At 43.5% G+C, this 17461-nt stretch overlaps 1 non-coding gene across 1 annotated transcript; it reads left to right on the top strand.

Annotated features, from left to right (window-relative positions):
- Positions 1–6224: 6224 nt before the first annotated feature.
- LOC131808656 (U6 spliceosomal RNA) lies at positions 6225–6329 on the top strand. The gene has a single exon (XR_009344866.1). It is a non-coding gene; the product is annotated as a U6 spliceosomal RNA (small nuclear RNA).
- The last annotated feature ends 11132 nt before the right edge of the window (positions 6330–17461 follow it).

Below are 17461 nucleotides of genomic sequence, written 5' to 3'. Positions count from 1 at the left end.
TTGCCAGAGCACCACCAGTGCATACTTCCATAGGCAATAAGCACCACAGGGGCCTGGAGGAAAGTACGTGTGCAGTCTCCTATGAGTCAACTCCAGGATGAATGGGACTGCATATCTGATTGCTTTTCAATATTCTTGAAGTGCACCAAGGGAACTATTCTGAAACAAGAAAACACTAGGAGAGCTCTTTTGTCCTTAGGAAAAACAAAGTTCAGTAGCAAACGTCAGCTAAGCCTCATGATCTAGATCCCGCAACCTGACCTTCCCCTGCCAGAGAACAGCTACGCAGACCTCCCGGTGTCTGGTTTTTGTGCAGCGCCAAATGGTGATGGTGGTAGCAACGAGGGGGAAGCCATTCAGAGTCGGATCCTATTGCAATTTGGAGAAAACACTTTGGGATCTTGTGTGTTTGTGTGAATACTCACAGGTTCCCCTGGAATCTGTATTTTACCCACACCTCTGGGTGATTTGTATGCACATTAAAATTTGAGAAGCGTGCATATTATTATTCTATTGTACAGGAAAGAGAAAGGAAACTCAGGGTAAGTCTTTTGTCCAAGTTAGAAAGTGGTTGGTTCAAAACCCAAGTCTGTCTAACTCCAAAGTTACTCTGCATTATTGACCAAAACCAAGTTTATTGTCTCTAAAAATAAGGGTTTCTCCATGGGTACAAATGCTCCCATACTAACACTTTCTCTTTTTCCCTTTTTCCTTTCTTTATGTTCTTCTGTAATTTTTTTTAAAGATTTTATTTCTTTATTTGAGAGAGATAGAGCGCATGAGCAGGGGCAGGGGTGGAGGGAGAAGCAGACTCCCCACTGAGCAGGGGGCGCAACGAGGGGCTCGATCCCAGGACCTTGGGATCGTGACTTGAGCTGAAGGCAGATGCTTACCCAACTGAGTCACCCAGGTGTCCCTCTTCTTCTGTCGTTGTTAATGAATGAGTCCTTATGTTCTCTTAAAAGTCAGTGGTAGGTATGTCACAATTTCTTATCTTAAGGTATTAAGGAAAAAGACAAAAAGCCCACTCTTCTTATTCCAGAAATTACGTTTCTGCCCAGGCAGTGGAAAAGCTTAATGAGCTGATGGACACCGAGGAGCTCAAGTCAGGGGCTCCCTCAGAAGTGGAGCCAAAATGAAAAATGTCGGACAACCACCCTCATTGAAGTCCACTGAGAGAGCTACGCCAGGAAACCTCCTGAGGTCTCTGGGCTCTGATAGTCATGACCCAGTAGGAAAGAAGTTAGCATCATAAAAGCTCTTCCCACTAGCTAGAGACTTGAGAGGAAGTGGATTATTTCAATAGTGACTGTGTGGAAGGGACCCTCCCAGGGGAATGAGTAAAAGACCCTCCCAGGGGCCTTCAAAGTCTCATAGGGTAAGTTTAAATTCCAACCTGCACCTCAAAGCTCAGAATCTCAGAGTTCCAGGATGATGGGAGGAAGCCAGTGTGGGCTCCGTAGGCAGGAAATCCGGCTCAGCCACGGAGCATGCCCACCCCCGTCACGCACATACACCTGCCTACGCACAAGCAGCCCTTTGGTCACACCCTCCCGTACCCGCACACCCCCCAACACACCAACCTGCCCCGACAACACACTCAGTCATACACATTTCAGCTGTTCACTCATCCTGTCAAATACATTGTCTGTAAGGTAGTGGATTAAAGGTTAGAGGAAGAGAAACTTGGGTTTAAAGCATGACCTTGAACAAGTGACATCCTCTCCCTGAGACTCAATTTCTGCTTCTGTAAATGGCGGAACTTACTTCATAGAATCGGTTCAAGGATTAAATAAGACGACGCATTTGAAGCCTGTAACAAGCAGTCAACACTGGCAAGTAAATCCTAGCTAAAGTCCTATTAACTGAAGGCAAAGACAGGGGAATGTCTTAATTCCCGAAGGAGTGCTTTTTTGGTGGGTGTTTTGGGTGGGTTTATCTGTGGTGGAATTTGGGGGACCAAGTGGCTTTTTTTTATATGTATAATCCTATCTTCAGAAGCCTCTATCACATGAGAACAAAGAGAAGGTTCCTAAAGGGAAACTTCTGCAAGATATCTTGAAAAGTACACACCAAGAAAAAACATCCAGTGGTCGTGGCCATCCAGTGAGTTGTAGGGGAAAAAATACTGAAGGGCTTACATTCTCAAGGATGTTGGAAGAAGGTGCGAATAGATTTTTCTCTAAATGTTAACCGGGAAGATAATTTGGGGCGTTTCCTCCATCATTCATCCCCGAATCCCACATGGTTCACCCCAATGTATGCCCCCTCCTTTCTTACTATAGGACTCTCTTCCTGCTAGTTCTGCCTCAAGTGGAAGTGCAGAATGAATCTACACAGCAGAGGTAACATGTTCAGGTGTAGCTTATGAATGTCATGCATTTCCCAGCTTTCACCATTTCTGGGAATCACCACAAATCCAGAAGGTAAATACCGGGTTGACTATCATTTTGCAAACAAGGAAATGTAGGCTCAGAAATTGTGAGAGACCTTCCCGTGGCCACACAGTAAGTTTGTGGGAAAGCTGAGAATCAAAGCATGTCTTCATCCACCTTCGTTCATACTCTCCAGTGTTCCATCTTGAGGATGATATCCTTCTATACTTTGGATGATTATTGCATTGTCCTTAAATATAGATGGCAAATACACCATTCTGAATATTTGAACTTAGGATATTTTAAGGAACCCTAAAATAGGGACATTGGCACCCCTACAGAAGCTGAGGAGGCTCAAAAAATTCCCCTTGCTTGCAAACTGGTGCAGCCACTGTGGAAAATGGTATGGAGGTTCCCCAAAAAATAAAAGATAAGAAATACCATACAACTTAGTAATTCCACTCCTGAGTATTTACCCAAAGAAAGCGAAAACACTAATTCGGAAAGAGATACACACCCCTTATGTTTATTGTAGCATTATTTACAGTAGCCAAGATACGGAAACAACCCAAGTGTCCACCGTAGATGAAGGGCAAGAGACGAGCTGGCCTATACAGTGCGCGGAATATTATTCAGCCAGACGAGGGCATTTGCAGCAACAGGGATGGAACTAGAGGGTATTGTGCTGAATGAAGTAAGTCAGTCAGAGAAAGACAAACACCATATGATTTCACTCACATGTGGAATTTAAGAAACAAAACAAAGGAACAGAGAGGGAAAAAGAGACCAACAGAAGAACAGATGAGGGGCACCTGGGTGGCTCAGTGGGTTGGGCTGCTGCCTTCGGCTCAGGTCATGATCTCAGGGTCCTGGGACCGAGCCCCGCATCGGGCTCTCTGCTCGGCAGGGAGCCTGCTTCCCTCTCTCTCTCTGCCTGCCTCTCCATCTACTTGTGATTTCTCTCTGTCAAATAAATAAATAAAATCTTTAAAAAAAAAAAAAGAAGAAGAACAGACGATAGAGAGGAAACCGATGGCTGCTGGCGGGGAGGTGGGTGAGGGGAGGGGGGAGACAGTTGAGGGGGATTAAGAATAGGCTTATCATGATGAGCACTGAGTAATGTCTAGCATTACTGAATTACTATATTGTGCTCCTGGAACTAATATAACACTGAACATTAATTATACCCGAGTTTAAAAAAACAAAATCTTTCCCAGCTGACCCTAACTAGAGAGCATGTGACACTAACCTGAGCCAATCAGATGCTTCGAGTGGGGGTTTCCTCGAGGAGCCTGTGGATTGGAGATTTGCATGGGTGGTGACTGGGAGGGACTTCTGCGTGCCGTGCCAGCAGTCCTTATAGCACATCAGTGACTATTAACTAACTAGACTTTCCTTTTGGTATACTTCTGGCCACAGTTTGATGGCTTCATCCCCCTTGAGGTCTGCCTGCTTTTTCAGGTCTGGTCGTCTAGTTTGGCTCTCAGTTTCCTGGACTCCACGATATCTGTCAACAAGTTCCTTTTCTGCTTAGTTTAACCAAAGGAGGAGGGGGTGCATCTTTGATTCCAAAACAAGAAATCTGGACCGCGGTGACCAGACCATAGAGAAAAGAGTCCATATTCCCCTCCAGCATTTCAGGGTGTCCTCTTCAACCTTGCAAGGATCCTGAGCAGCAGCCCGGGGACTTGCAACCCAGGACAACAGACTTTTCATGAAGACTCTCTGAATGTTGACATTTTTCGTTTTGAATCAATATGGGAACTGTCCATTTTCTTTTCACATCTTAATAAATATGAACAGCGCTAGTGGGGTGTCCTCAGTATGGCTGGAAGTCTGGAGTCCTTTCTGGGACCCCGTACTCTCTGCGGTGTTCTTGGGGCCACCCAGCCCTTCCCCCATCCCATCTCAATGGCCTCGTTGGCGCAGTGGTTAAAAGAGACTAATTTAAGTCAGACCAACGGAGTTTAAATCCAGCTCTCCTACTTCCTGGCTATGCAGCCTTGGACAAATCACTGAGCAGCTGTGTCTCAGTTTCCTAATCTATAAAATATGGATTATGATACTACCTGCCTCCTAATGATATTAACTTGATCTAACAAGTTAATTCAGGTCAAGCGCTTAGAATAATGTCTGATGGGTAGTAAATGCCAGGTTAGCTCCTTATGTGTTCTCATCACATCCAATGCGCACTTGCTCTTGTTCCCTTTGTTTTATCAAAACCGGCTTTCAGAAAAGAATCTGATATTGGGCATGGCTCTAGGTCTAAATTTGTTTCTTTCACTGAGATATCCTCAAATGAAGGCCTTTCTCTAACTGTGAAAATCCTGATCAAGGAATTGGAGATCTTTGTAGAAGTTCAACGTGTATTTTCAGGGATAGAAGAGTCCATACTCACAGAACTCGATGACAATTCCACCTACACAAGGTCAAGGCTGCAAGTGAATATACAGGAATTAAATGTAGCTGTTGAAATGTACCTAGAGACAGAGGGATGGAGGGAAATTATTTTTTATCCTTGAGATAAACAACCATTTAATAGAATGCAATGAGAAGGCTCCCTTGCCCTGCTCTGAAGACAGGTGATCAATGAGTCCATAGGGTTTCACCATTAACAATGTCCTGGGGGGTGTCAACCTATACACTTTTGCTTACATATCACTTACAATCAGTTCATCTCACCAACATAAAGAAGTATTTGATCCTCATGCCTGAGCTTGTGACTTGATTTCAAAACCATTCAGTCACAAATAAAGCTCCTCATGTGTTTTCTTTTCTAAAGTCTAAGTGACTCAGATATTTTGTTATTCAACAAGATGACCACCATGACTCAGGCAACCGAGCTATTAACATTTTCTACAGTCTCAAGTCTGGAGTCCAAAATAAAATGAGTTACTTCATAAATATCTTTTTTCTAAAATGAAAACATGTGTGTGTGTCTCTTGGTTGTCAAAAATCCTCGTTTGAATCTTTAAGGAGAAAAGTCATGTTGAAAAGTGGCCTTGGGAAGCAGATGCTGTTTTCTTCAAATCCAAGATCCAGAACTGGTCAGACTGTGTGTCTATGGGCAAGTGATATTATGTTTCCCAGCTCTGGCTTCTTCATCAGTGAAAAGGAGAATATTACCAAATGTGTGTGTGATTGTATGCATGTGTCAAATGTATTAAATGTATCAAATAGTATCAAATGTGTGTGTATACTTAGCAGAGTGCCTGGCCCATAGCCAGCAGGTAGTATAAGGCTCTGTTTTGCTTCCAGCTAGCACTTCATGTCACAGAAGGACACCACAGTCAGATGGGGGAACATGCCCTCACTTCTGTTGAAAACCATGGTTGTAGGAGGGAAGAATTCTAATGGAAGTGGTATTGTCTTTCACCCCCTCCCCCCCCAATTTTAAACTTCACTCTCTGGTAAGGCAGACTGTGTCATGGAGTGGATTCCAAATTCAAGTTCACTAGGAAGGGTTGCTGGTTGGTCTGCTGCTTCAGTGGCTAGGGATTTTATAAAGTTAGAACAAGTTTAGAGGAGCAACTTTATATGGAGAAAGGTTTTTTGAATTCTATTCCAGCCTTTTACTCGACGGTAAAGTCTTTGTTTTTATGTTGTTGGTTTTAGATTTAAGCTTCCTTGGTTTAATGTCTTTCCTCGGCAAAATAAAAGGTCGGCACCTCTCTGACGATACTGCTCCCCCGTCCATATTTTTTTAAAAAAATGTATTGAGATGTGAAATTCAAATGATTGCGAACTATTCATATCACAATCAAGCAATTCTCCCTGCTATCGCCAAGTATAGTGTTGTTCTATGTCCCTCGGCTACCTTGATGCCTATTGCCCAGGAGACATAAATAGACCAATTTTAAAATGGTCTATACTAAATTTGGAACAATACAGAGAAGATTACCATGGCCCCTGCACAAGGTTGACACGCAAACTCATGAAGCATTTCATATTTAAAATATATATATATATGTGTGTGTGTGTGTGGATATATATATATATATATATATATATATATTTACTTATCTTTGGCACGCAAACTCATGAAGCATTTCATATTTAAAATATATATATATGTGTGTGTGTGTGTGGATATATATATATATATATATATATATATATATATATATATATATTTACTTATCTTTGGGTGGGGGGCAGTGCAGAGGGAGGGGAAGAGAGAGACTCTTGAGCTGAGTCCATGCTGAGCACAGAGCCAGATCTCAGGACCTGAGCCGAAACCAAGAGTCAGATGCTTAACCGACGGTGCCACCCAGGTGCTCCTGTTTCAAATTCTTAAGACTCCAAATGCTTTGACATTTTTATTTCTCAAATGGCTGGGTGAATCACACGTTTTGGTGTCTCTCTCAGGCACCTGAATTTGAGACCCAAGATTGTTGACAGAAGTCACCCTAACCCTGGCGCTCGGTCAGAATATTGCATTTGGCAGATGGGACCCCATGATGCCTCAGATTTCAACTCCTCTGAAAAAATTCCAAATTTCTTAGGGAGCCAAGACAGAGGAAATAATTAAGCGGAGGTGAGTTTATAATGAGTAAGCATTTTTTGTTTTTTTAAATGATCTCAGCTAAACTTCCTTGTTTTGTCCTAGGTAACTTGGAAACTTTTGAAACTGATTTGTTTTGCTCAGGAGGACAATGTTATCTCGGTGTGTAGGGCCAGGTACGCATCTCCCTCCCGGTCTGAAAAGCAGTTGGCCAGGAGCCCCAAGTGGATGACGTTTGTGTTCTCCAACGTTGATTAGGTGATTTCCGATTTTGGACAAAAGTTGGATTGAGAGAAAGAATTAAGGCTTTAGCAGCTCATCCCTGGCACTTGGGAAATGTAACAAATTTTAAAATAAGCAGAGAAAAATCACATGCAATCATAAAACCGGGGGGGGGGGACAATAGAATTGTTTTAAAAAGAAAACATTTATGGAAGTTTAATGTACATACAAAAAAAGGGATCACTTTTGAAATTAAAATGATAACTATTACTTACCAGGGACTGTCTTCACTATGGTCAAATTGAACACAAAGCATCATAAAGCATGAATTAGGGATTTTTAAAATGAAATGTACCCGAGGATTCCTTTTTTTTTTTTTTTTTCTTTTCTTATATTTGAAACAAAACTGCCCCGTAGCATTTCCTGCTGATGGGGATGCCTCCTTCAGAATTAAGATCTTCACAGGATTCCTACAATTTTAGTCATTAATTTACGGAACCCGTTCCAGCACAGGCTAAAGTGAAAGTGCCTACAGGAAAGAATACGATACGAGTAATTCATATAACACAGTGATAAGAAATACACGTTCCTGTAAGGTAAACAGTGTTATCCCACAGCGCGATAAGTACAGGAAGTCCCCTACGAGGAACACCTGGGGCATGAACATCTGAGTGTTCATGCTGATTTCACCTGTGCTCCCTTCACTCTTCTCATGTGTGGCACCTGCTCTCACTCCCCAACTTAGAAGGACTAGTGGGGGTTGGTGCTGGCTCTGCAGATGTGGGTGTTTGGCAAAAGCTTCGGAGGCTGCAGAGAGGTTCTCTGAAAACATAGTGAGGGAGACGGTAAATATTCCCAAGTGAGTACCGTGCATTTCAGCAGTCTTGGGCTCAAAAAATCTTCAAACGTCATGCAAACCCGGTAGCTATGTTAAGGCATCAGATATAAGAGGGTAGGGAGTGTAGGAGCTTCCCGTGTGGCAGAGTGGGAATTCTGGTGGAGCGGGGAAGGGAGTATCCTAGATTATTCAGCATTTAGGGTTTAATTCAGATTATAAACCAACTGTGGCCAATAATTAAAATTATACTTGGAAATTTTTTAGGAAGCTGTCCTTTGGGACACATGTGCTTTCTGGAGACACACCCGATGTCCCCCCACATAGCCGGACGCCCCCACTCTGCACTGGAATGTATCCTTGATTCTTTGGTTAAGTTCCAGAAGTTTAAGGAAGAAGTGGCATGAAAAATTATTTAATATATAATCAACCTCACTCTAGCAAGTGCTCATGCTGTGAAAGATACCTGGAAAAGAAGACTGCTAGAGGGAACAGCATGAATCCCAGCCTAGACTCTTCATGAGGACAGACTCTGGGTGGGTCTTGCTTGCTGATGGATGCCTGAAACGGAGCTCAATGACTGAAGAGCCGATGACGGTTAGGGCCTCTTGGTCTGAAGATTCCCCACGCTTGGTATAATGCTCTGCTGTTGCCAAAATGAAATTGTTAATAATGTTAGAACAATCCTCCTCCTCCACAACCATTTTCTTTTGCACGAGGCCCTGAAAATTACGTGGTTGGTCCTGGTCACATTCAGTGTGTAACATGCTGCGTGGATGTGTGAGTGAACGAGGCAGGTCCCTCTCCCCCTGACCTCCTTAAATTCTGGATCGGGGTGAAAAAAGAATTTTTTTCTTCACCTGATCTGAAGTTCACCTCCCCAGTTCTCATCTTTCAGATCCAGACGGATCGCTTCCAGGGCCCTTCCTTCGCGGCAGGGGAAAGCCCTCCTCTGCCTACACACAATTGGTCTCTGTTCTGCAGCAGAATGATTTCCTAAGACTTTGCGTCAGGGAATTCCCAAGGGGGATTATTTAGTCTTAAGTAAGAGTGACAGGAGATGTCAGCGTTTGAGTCCTGCTTGGGCTACAAAGGATTCAGCCCTGTTTTTTTTTTTTTTTTTTTCTTTCCCAAGTTCATAAACCCATGGTGAAGCCCAGTCTTAGAGGGCGTATCTGTTGTGCTGATAACTGATACTTAATGGTGTTGGGTACCTTAAGTGCCTTGTCATCTACCCTCCCTGGACCTATCTATCTACCCTGGCCACTGGCCTGACAAATAGCTGTGCAAAGGTGCACCTTAGTCAACTCTGCCTCACCTCTTGGGGTTTTGCTGCCGGCCTCTAGTAGCTTCCGCAGCCATTCTTGGACAAGAACAAACCTGGAAGTACAAAGAAGTTAACAGCCCAGGGCAACCCTTGACCAACCTTGGATGGGCGGATAGGGGCAGTCTTTGTGGTGAGAACAGTCCTGTGATACGGGGTACACAGTGTCCCAAAGAGTCCCCAGGAAGGATCAGTCCAGTTGCCCACAGGGTAAGTAGCTCAGTAAAGGGCCCTGGGAACAGCTTCCTGCCTCCCCTTTTTCACTTTTCCCAGCACCACCCCCGCTCCCCGGCTCCCTGCTCTGGTTCCCCAGGGTCACCTCCCGATATCGACTCCCTGTACTAAGGCTTTGTATCAGGCTCTGCCATGACATTGCTGTGGCCGGAACATAGCAGGGCACACTCTTCTGATGAAAAATCACAGGAAATGAAGCCAAAACCCCATCAGCAAATACAGAATTGACCCAAGTCATTGCAAAGTTCAGAACGGGAGCTTGCTTAGCTCGGTGGGTCCAGGGCCACATTTTAAAATTCAGGCCCTCATTTCTCTCCACTCTTCAGTTTCACTTCTGTGTTGGCTCCATTTTCAAATGAGCTCACTCTTCTACGTGCAAAATGCTGGCCTCTGTTCTAGAACTTTCATCCCTACAGTTTTACAGCTAGCTGGAAGAGAGATCTGTGGTGCCCATGCTAATCAGAAACCCTGGCTCTGATCATAGGCTGATTCCTGAACAGTCGTGTGGCCACAGTGTGCTGATTGGCTGAAGCCTGTTCTTCTGCTCCCCTTCCTGGAGAGTGTTCGAGCCCATCTGGACCACACGGACGAGTTGGGAGTGTATTAGGCTGTGTTCTCCAGAGAAACAGAACCAATAGAATGTGGATGAATAGATCACTGGATAGATGATTGATAGACAAATATCATAAAAACGTGGCCTCCAGGATTACAGGGGTAAAATCCCAAGATCTGCAGTTGGCAAGTCGGAAATGCAGAACTGATGTGTCGGTTCAAGTCTGGAACCTGGAAAGGATCAGTGTCTCAGCTCAGCGGGCAGGCAGGAAGAGTTCGCTCTGAGTCTCCTTTTTTGTTCTTTTCACATCTTCGATTGACTGAACGATGCTCACCCCCATTAGGAAGGGCTTTACACAGTCTACAATTCAAATATTAATCTCATCCAGAAACACTTTCACTGACACGTGCAAAACAACGTTTGGCCAAATTTCTCTGCAAGTTTCACATAATATTGAGCATCAGAGGGAGTAAGAGAAAGATCTCTAAACTAAAATCAGGGTTACTGCCATTGGATGTTAAGAAGCAAATGCCGTATATGTAGAAGGGCTCATTCCTCTTGGGCAGACAATCAAAGGTCATCTTTATACATATACAGATTTAATACTGGGTTCATTATAAAAACGTATATTTAAGTAAGCTCAAATCAGCAAAATAATTTCTTAAAACAAATATATTTATAGATCATAAATGAATGCTACCTTTTTTATTTTATTTTATTTTATTTATTTATTTGTCAAAGAGAGAGAGTGAGAACAACCAGGAGAGCAGCAGGCAGAGGGAGAAGTGGGCTTCTTACTCAGGGAACCTGCTGAGCAAGGAGCCTGAAGTGGGACCCTGTCTCAGGCCCCTGGGATCATGACTTGAGCTGAAGGCAGCCACTTAACTGACTGAGCCACTCAGGTACCTGTGAATGCTATTTCTTAGAGTAAACATGCTTGTTAAGATTTGTGCACATTACGTTAAATATTGAATTTCCAGGAATTTAAAAAAATTGTTGTTAACAGTTTAATATCTCAGGAGCCTCCTGTTCCTTCTCAGAAACTTAGGACAATCATGTAGAGGACCTATTTAGATTTAAATCCTTTCTTCTGATGATTGAGCTCCTGTGATTAGTGGAATGTGAAAATTATCTTGCCTTCTTTATTGAGAAAGTTAATAACGTAGTCATGTCTTGAAAAAGTGTCCCAACCATTATTTTTTTAAAGATTTTATTTATTTGAAAGAGAGAGAGAGGGAGTGTGAGAAGTGGAGGGTCAGAGGGAGAAGCAGACTCGCTGCTGAGCAGGGAGCCTGATGTGGGACTCGATCCTGGGACTCCAGGATCATGACCTGAGTCAAAGGCAGTCGCTTAACCAACTGAGCCACCCAGATGCTCCGTCCCAACCATTATTAAAGTGGCATTTAGTCATTAAAAGAAATTTTAAAAAGTGTAAATATGATAAAATAATTGGATTTCATGTGACAACTGCTAAGAAGAGTTCTGTAAATTTCCTCCTATATATTCTATCTACCTCTAGATTTTTAGATTCTAGCTGGAATCACAATGTGTTTACTTTACAGCCTGCATCAGGTTTCAGGATATCTTGCATTATTACATATCAATTACCTTAATATTAATTTATTCCTGAATACAAATTAATCCATATTCATTTCACAATTTTTAAGCAATACAGAAAGTTATAAAGATGGTAAATGTTACATTCAATTCGTGATATCTACAAAATCACTGTTACATGTTGACATCTATATATATTTCATTCTGATATGTTTCTAAGTGTATCTATCTATATCTATATACATATGATTTTTAGAAACAAAACTGGAATTGTAATTTTGCATCTGATCTGTTTTGCCACGTTTCCCTCTGCTGCTACTTTTCAGAAAGGGCATTGGGACAAGTGCTTATGAAGGGGAGGACCCTATGGGCCACTTAAACTGGTCTCTTTTGCCAAACCGTTCAGAGTAGTTAGGATGCTTCATTTTTATAAACAGAGGTTTCCTAAGTACTCTTGTATAAATAGTCTGTTTACAGTTTTTAGACCTATTTTCTCAGAATGGGTGGCCAGAAGTAGAATCATTCTTAAACAGTAAAAATGTTGATTTGTTTCATGGAACTGCCTCTCCACCGCTCTTCGCATCCCTTTCTCGTCCGGTGGTAGTGACGGGGTGCGGCCAGTGACTGCTTCTTGCCCTGCCAAGGATTTTGCTTGGGGACCACAAAGCATTAATGATTGACAACACTGAGTCCCATGACCTCTTTAATCTTGTCCTTTGTTCGTCATCAAAACACAAGCCAGGTTACTTGGCTCTCCAAGAACCAGGCCGTGGCCCCTTCTCTCTCCCTGGACCCAGTTTCCCATTTGCACGTGGGAGCCCTCCCAGCTCATGAGGATTCTGTGGCCCATGGCTGTGGTTACACTGGTTCGGGGATGTGTTGGTTTCCGCTGACATCTCTTCATGAAGACCTGTGTCAATCTGACACAAATGCAACCTATGGGTTTCTTGAGTATGTGATTTATAAAACAAAAAGAGCACTGAAAATCAGCTCAGCGTCCACCATTGGCATTGGCATGTGTGCTGGCAAAGTAGCAAGGGGATTTTCTTCCTCACGGCAGCCTAAGGGATGCGGCGCCATTTTGCATTTCCATCTCCTGATCAGCTTGGCTGAATTTCCAGGGACAAAGGAATAACTTTCCTTTAGAAGAAACATCTCTTTGGGGTTCTTCGTGTCGAGGAGCAGGTCTCTGTAGCTAGATACAGCAGAATTTGAAAAAGGAAGTTGAAATGTGCACAGACCCTTTGTGAGGTGACCAGGGACCCACAGTGGAGGCAAAAAGCTAGGGATGACATTGAGATGACCTTGTCAGACTGCTCGCTGCTACAATCTCAGCACCACCAGGTCTGAGTCACTGAGGCCCAGGGCTCTCTTCCTGCTGCTTCAGGAAAAGGGAGCCTCCTATGCCAGGCTGCTCTCACTTTCAGGATGGAGTGCCCAGTCCCCCAGCCCCACCCCCACCCCCACCCCCAAGCTCCCGGCTTCTCCCTCCACAGGCCTGTATCTGAGCCTCAAGGATGCTAGGAAATTAAGTTCTGACTTCCAGGATGGAGGGTTGACACTCAGGACCTGGAAACATCCCTAAATAGAGAGAAAAGTATCCGAAAGATAGTAGATGCCCATTCCACCACGAAACAGATCCTTTCAAGAGCAGCATCTATGTGACGAGGCTGCCGGGCTCAGTGCTGGGTGTAAATGAGGTTCTTGTTGAATGAATCACACCAGGGAACTTATATTTTAATTTGAAGATATGTTGTGACTGTTACTTATAACAAGTTCTGACTCGTTTCTCAATGTCAGAATTGCTGTAAGCACACACCCTTGAAATCAACAGGCTAGTTAATGGTCTGTTTTATAAAGGCCTAAACCCAATACATACGATCAAGGGCTCTGGGAAATGCTTTGCTTTTTGCCAGGTAAAAATTAAGGTAAGAATTCCTACTAGTGAGAGATGATTATATTTTGTCCCAAAGAGAGGTTTCCTTGATTTTGTTTAATCTTTCTTTGCAGTGTAGACAAGAGTGTGGACAGTTCCTGAAGGGTTGCAAAGAGGTAAGAGAAGACGTTGGATCCTGGAGTCATGGCGCCACCTGGTGGAGAAGGGAAGGCTTGCTCCGGCCATAAATCCACATGATCGCGGTGTGAGACAGTGCTAGATCTAGCGTGTATGCAACGCACACACACACGCACACACACACAGTGAACGGAAATACACCACAGACTCTTGTACTGTTGCTGAATGAATTTATCAACAGCTATATTGTTTTACATATTACACTATTAGTCTCTAATTACACACTCATTCGTTCACACTTTTATTCATTAATATTTGTCAATCTCCTACTCCCCCTCTTGCTGCTGTGATTACAGAGATGAAGAAACATATTTCAAAAGAAAATGTGCTAGAGGGGTTTATAACGGGGGGGGGAGCTGCTTTTTCTGGATGGTGGATGTGTTGAAGAAAGATTTCTTGATGGAGGGACACAGAGGCTGAGTGTTGAGGAAGGGCAGAATTTAGCCAGGTGAATAACAGGAGAAGGGCATCTTGAATAGCAAGATAGGCAGGTGCAAAGGCCCTGAGGCAGAAAGGAGCACATATCATTCACAAATGGACACCTAAGAAGATGGAGAATATTGAGGGGAAGGATGGTATGAAATGATGTCAGATATGGAGGCTAGGCCTTGGTAAGAAATCTAAATTACACCTTAAGTGTAACAGGAAGACACTGAAGAATTTCAAAGGGGGCATGACAAACCATTTATAAAATCAGTGAGCCATATGTAAACTTATATATAAACAACTTTACATTACCCAGCACAGGAAGACTATTCCCAAGAAGTTCAAGTAAGAGACGGTAAGGCATATACAGTTGTGGCTTTAAAAAGTACCAAATTACAGGGCAAGTGCAGAATTTAAAGATGGAACAAGTTAATGAGAACCAAAGAAGTCTTTAGAGTCTGGGTTAAATCTCGAGTTAGATTTAAAGGCACCACTGGACGTCAAGAGTTATTCATGGCGGGGTGGGACCTGGGTGGCTCAGTGGGTTGAGCCTCTGCCTTCAGCTCAGGTCATGATCTCAGGGTCCTTCGAGAGAGACCTGCTTCAGGCTCTCTGCTCAGCAGGGAGCCTGCTTCCTCCCCACCCCCTGCCTGCCTCTCTGCCTACTTGTGATCTCTGTCAAATAAATAGAAATAAAAATAAAAGAATTATTCGTGAAGGGACACAGAGGAAATTCTGAGGACCATGGCGCACGTGTGAGAAGGAGACGACAAGAGGAGAAAGTAATCAGTCAGCTTGGGGGTGAAGTTTTTCAGTCAGAGATAGAGTTCCTAATTTGTATCACGTTTTGATTTCAGCAAACCTAGGGACTTTTTTTTTAATGCTTTCATTTAGGAGAAAACTTCGGTAGTAAGAACGTCCTATAATAGGTACATACGGGGAGGTTTACTGGAGGTCACAAATGAGTGGGTGGCCTGTGCTCTCCATCTGTCTGGCATATGTGAAGTTTTCAGGGACGATTTCAACAACAAGAGACTTCAGACTTTTTTTTTTTTTAAATTCAGATTTCTGGCTTTTTGTAAAAAGGGGAAGTGAGCCTTGGGTCTCTATTCCCTCCTGTCCACAGTTGGTTAGAAGTGAGGAGCTGTGTCAGCTGGCCCCAACTTCATCTCTGCCCTTCTCCTCCTCCTCTTTTCTGTCCCAAACTTTTCTTCTGTTTCTTTAAGTAAACTATGATTAACGACCTTTATTCCATATTGAACTTTCTCTTCACTCCCCCCCCACCCCCACTGCTCTGGGAGGAGGGTCAAGCAGACGAGTGGCCAGAGACGGACATGTAAGGAAGGCCCTCAGGTGCGGCACCTGGTCCTGCTCCCTTTTTGCCTGTTACCTTCCCCCTTGGATCGAATCTCAGCTGAAACAATTTCTCAAGGCCCATCCCAGAGGTGAGGTTTAATTTACTGAAGATCTGCTCCTACAGCGAGTGGTTTTCCCTTAAGACAGAGATTTTTTTAAATGTCCTTTAAAATATATTTATTCTAAATTTTAAAAGTAGATTACATTTTAAAAATTAAGAAAATAATAGTCCTGTACCTATTTTGGCAAAGTAGTACGCACATGGCCTTGAACGGCGGCGCTAACACGACCCTTGGGCGCCCCCTGCAGGCCCGGAACAAATTACCACGTGATAATAGGGTTGGCTCCTTGTTGCCCTTCACTCCTTCTGGTCTACCTACGTGGCAGGGTAATCCCATCAAGGCTTCCTGTTTCCGTCTCAGAACCAGGAGCCGGGCCCGGAGGTTCGGATTTTGGAGGGTACTCAGGCTCGTACTGCTATGAAATGGACCCATCATTGCTCTGTGACAGAATCCCTTTTTTCTTTTTTATTATTTTTATTTTTTATTTTTGTGACAGAATCTTAAACCAGGACATGTCTGTAGAATTTTTTAGCTTACATGTCAATCCAACCAGATGGGTGACAGGGGTTTTCCCCCTCAATTTTCCAGTCAACACACTTACCGTTTCTTTCCTTGTCTCTTCCTCATGAAGTTTTCCTACGGGTAGTTACACAGTCTTGTGTTCATGTTATCTTAAGTGTTCTTTCATATTAATTAATTATTTTATTAATTAATTAATTTCATATTAATTAATTAATAACACAGTAAGAACACTTTCTGACATACTATATAAATCATTTCTATGTTTTGATTATGGTCTGTCTCCCATCACTAGAATGTATCCTGCATGACGATAAGGACTTTTGTCTATTTTTTTTTTTCAGCACCTGCTCCCCCCCTTTTTTAAGGTTTATTGACTTATTTTAGGCATAGAGGGAGAGAGAGAAAGAGAGGGAGAGAGAGAAAGCAGAGGGGCAGGGACAGAGGGATTCCAAGCAGACTCCACACTGAGCACAGAGCCCAACACAGGGCTCAGTCTCACATCCTTGAGATTAGGACCTGAGTCAGAACCGAGAGTTGGACACTTAAGCAACTGTACTACCCAGGCATCCCAGCAGCTGCCCTTCCCGATCCATTCAGCCTGCCACCAGTTCCAGCGTCTTCACTGGCTACTCCAGCCAGACACGAGCTCTTGCTCCCTAGAACCCCTCAGCCCTGGTTCTAGAGCTGCAGCTCCAGGGAATGTAATCTGTGGTGATATGTGAGTGTGCCAACTGTAAGCTTCTGGATGGGAAGCACTTGCCACTTGCCTGATTCCTCTTTCTTTTTGCAAAGGCATCTAGCATGGTACAGAGTTCTAACAAGCACATGTACACACAAAAAACCCATTTAGATCTGCTAGAACAGAAGCCTGGCCGGAGACAAGTGCATATACCCAGAGAGCCTGACAGGTAAGCACAAGGATGAGGCAGGTGGGGGTCTGTAGGGGCCCCGGAGAGGGCCCGTGAACTCAATAGTTCTTCCCTAATCATCGCCAGCAACAGCTGTCATTCAGGAATGTACGTAGAATCACGGACACCAGGACGTTGATTTTACAAACTTAAGCAGAAGGAAAAATCTGATATTGTTGAGTACAATCTCCTAATTTTCATATGTTCGTTCAATTAAAGAAAAATACAGTGTGGGTCCAAAAAACCCCAAACAGACAAAAAAGCCCAAAACACCATATCACGGATCCAGCCAATGGATGGCCAGTTTTCAGCTTGGTGTTAGGGGATGTGTTCAGTCACCCTGAGCGGAGATCGTATTCTCAAGGGGTGACTGCTGATTTTCCTTCCTGACCTGCAGTCTCCAATGGTTTCCATTGGTACCACAAGCTTCTTTCTTTTATTGGTCCAGACAGGTAGGGAAAAAACCAGAAGCGAGGTTGGGAATGCTCAAATTTAAGGAAAGGAGAGGA

Source organism: Mustela lutreola, chromosome 9 (assembly GCF_030435805.1).
Source record: "Mustela lutreola isolate mMusLut2 chromosome 9, mMusLut2.pri, whole genome shotgun sequence".
Lineage (NCBI taxonomy): Eukaryota > Metazoa > Chordata > Mammalia > Carnivora > Mustelidae > Mustela > Mustela lutreola.
This window is presented reverse-complemented; position numbering and strand designations above follow the sequence as displayed.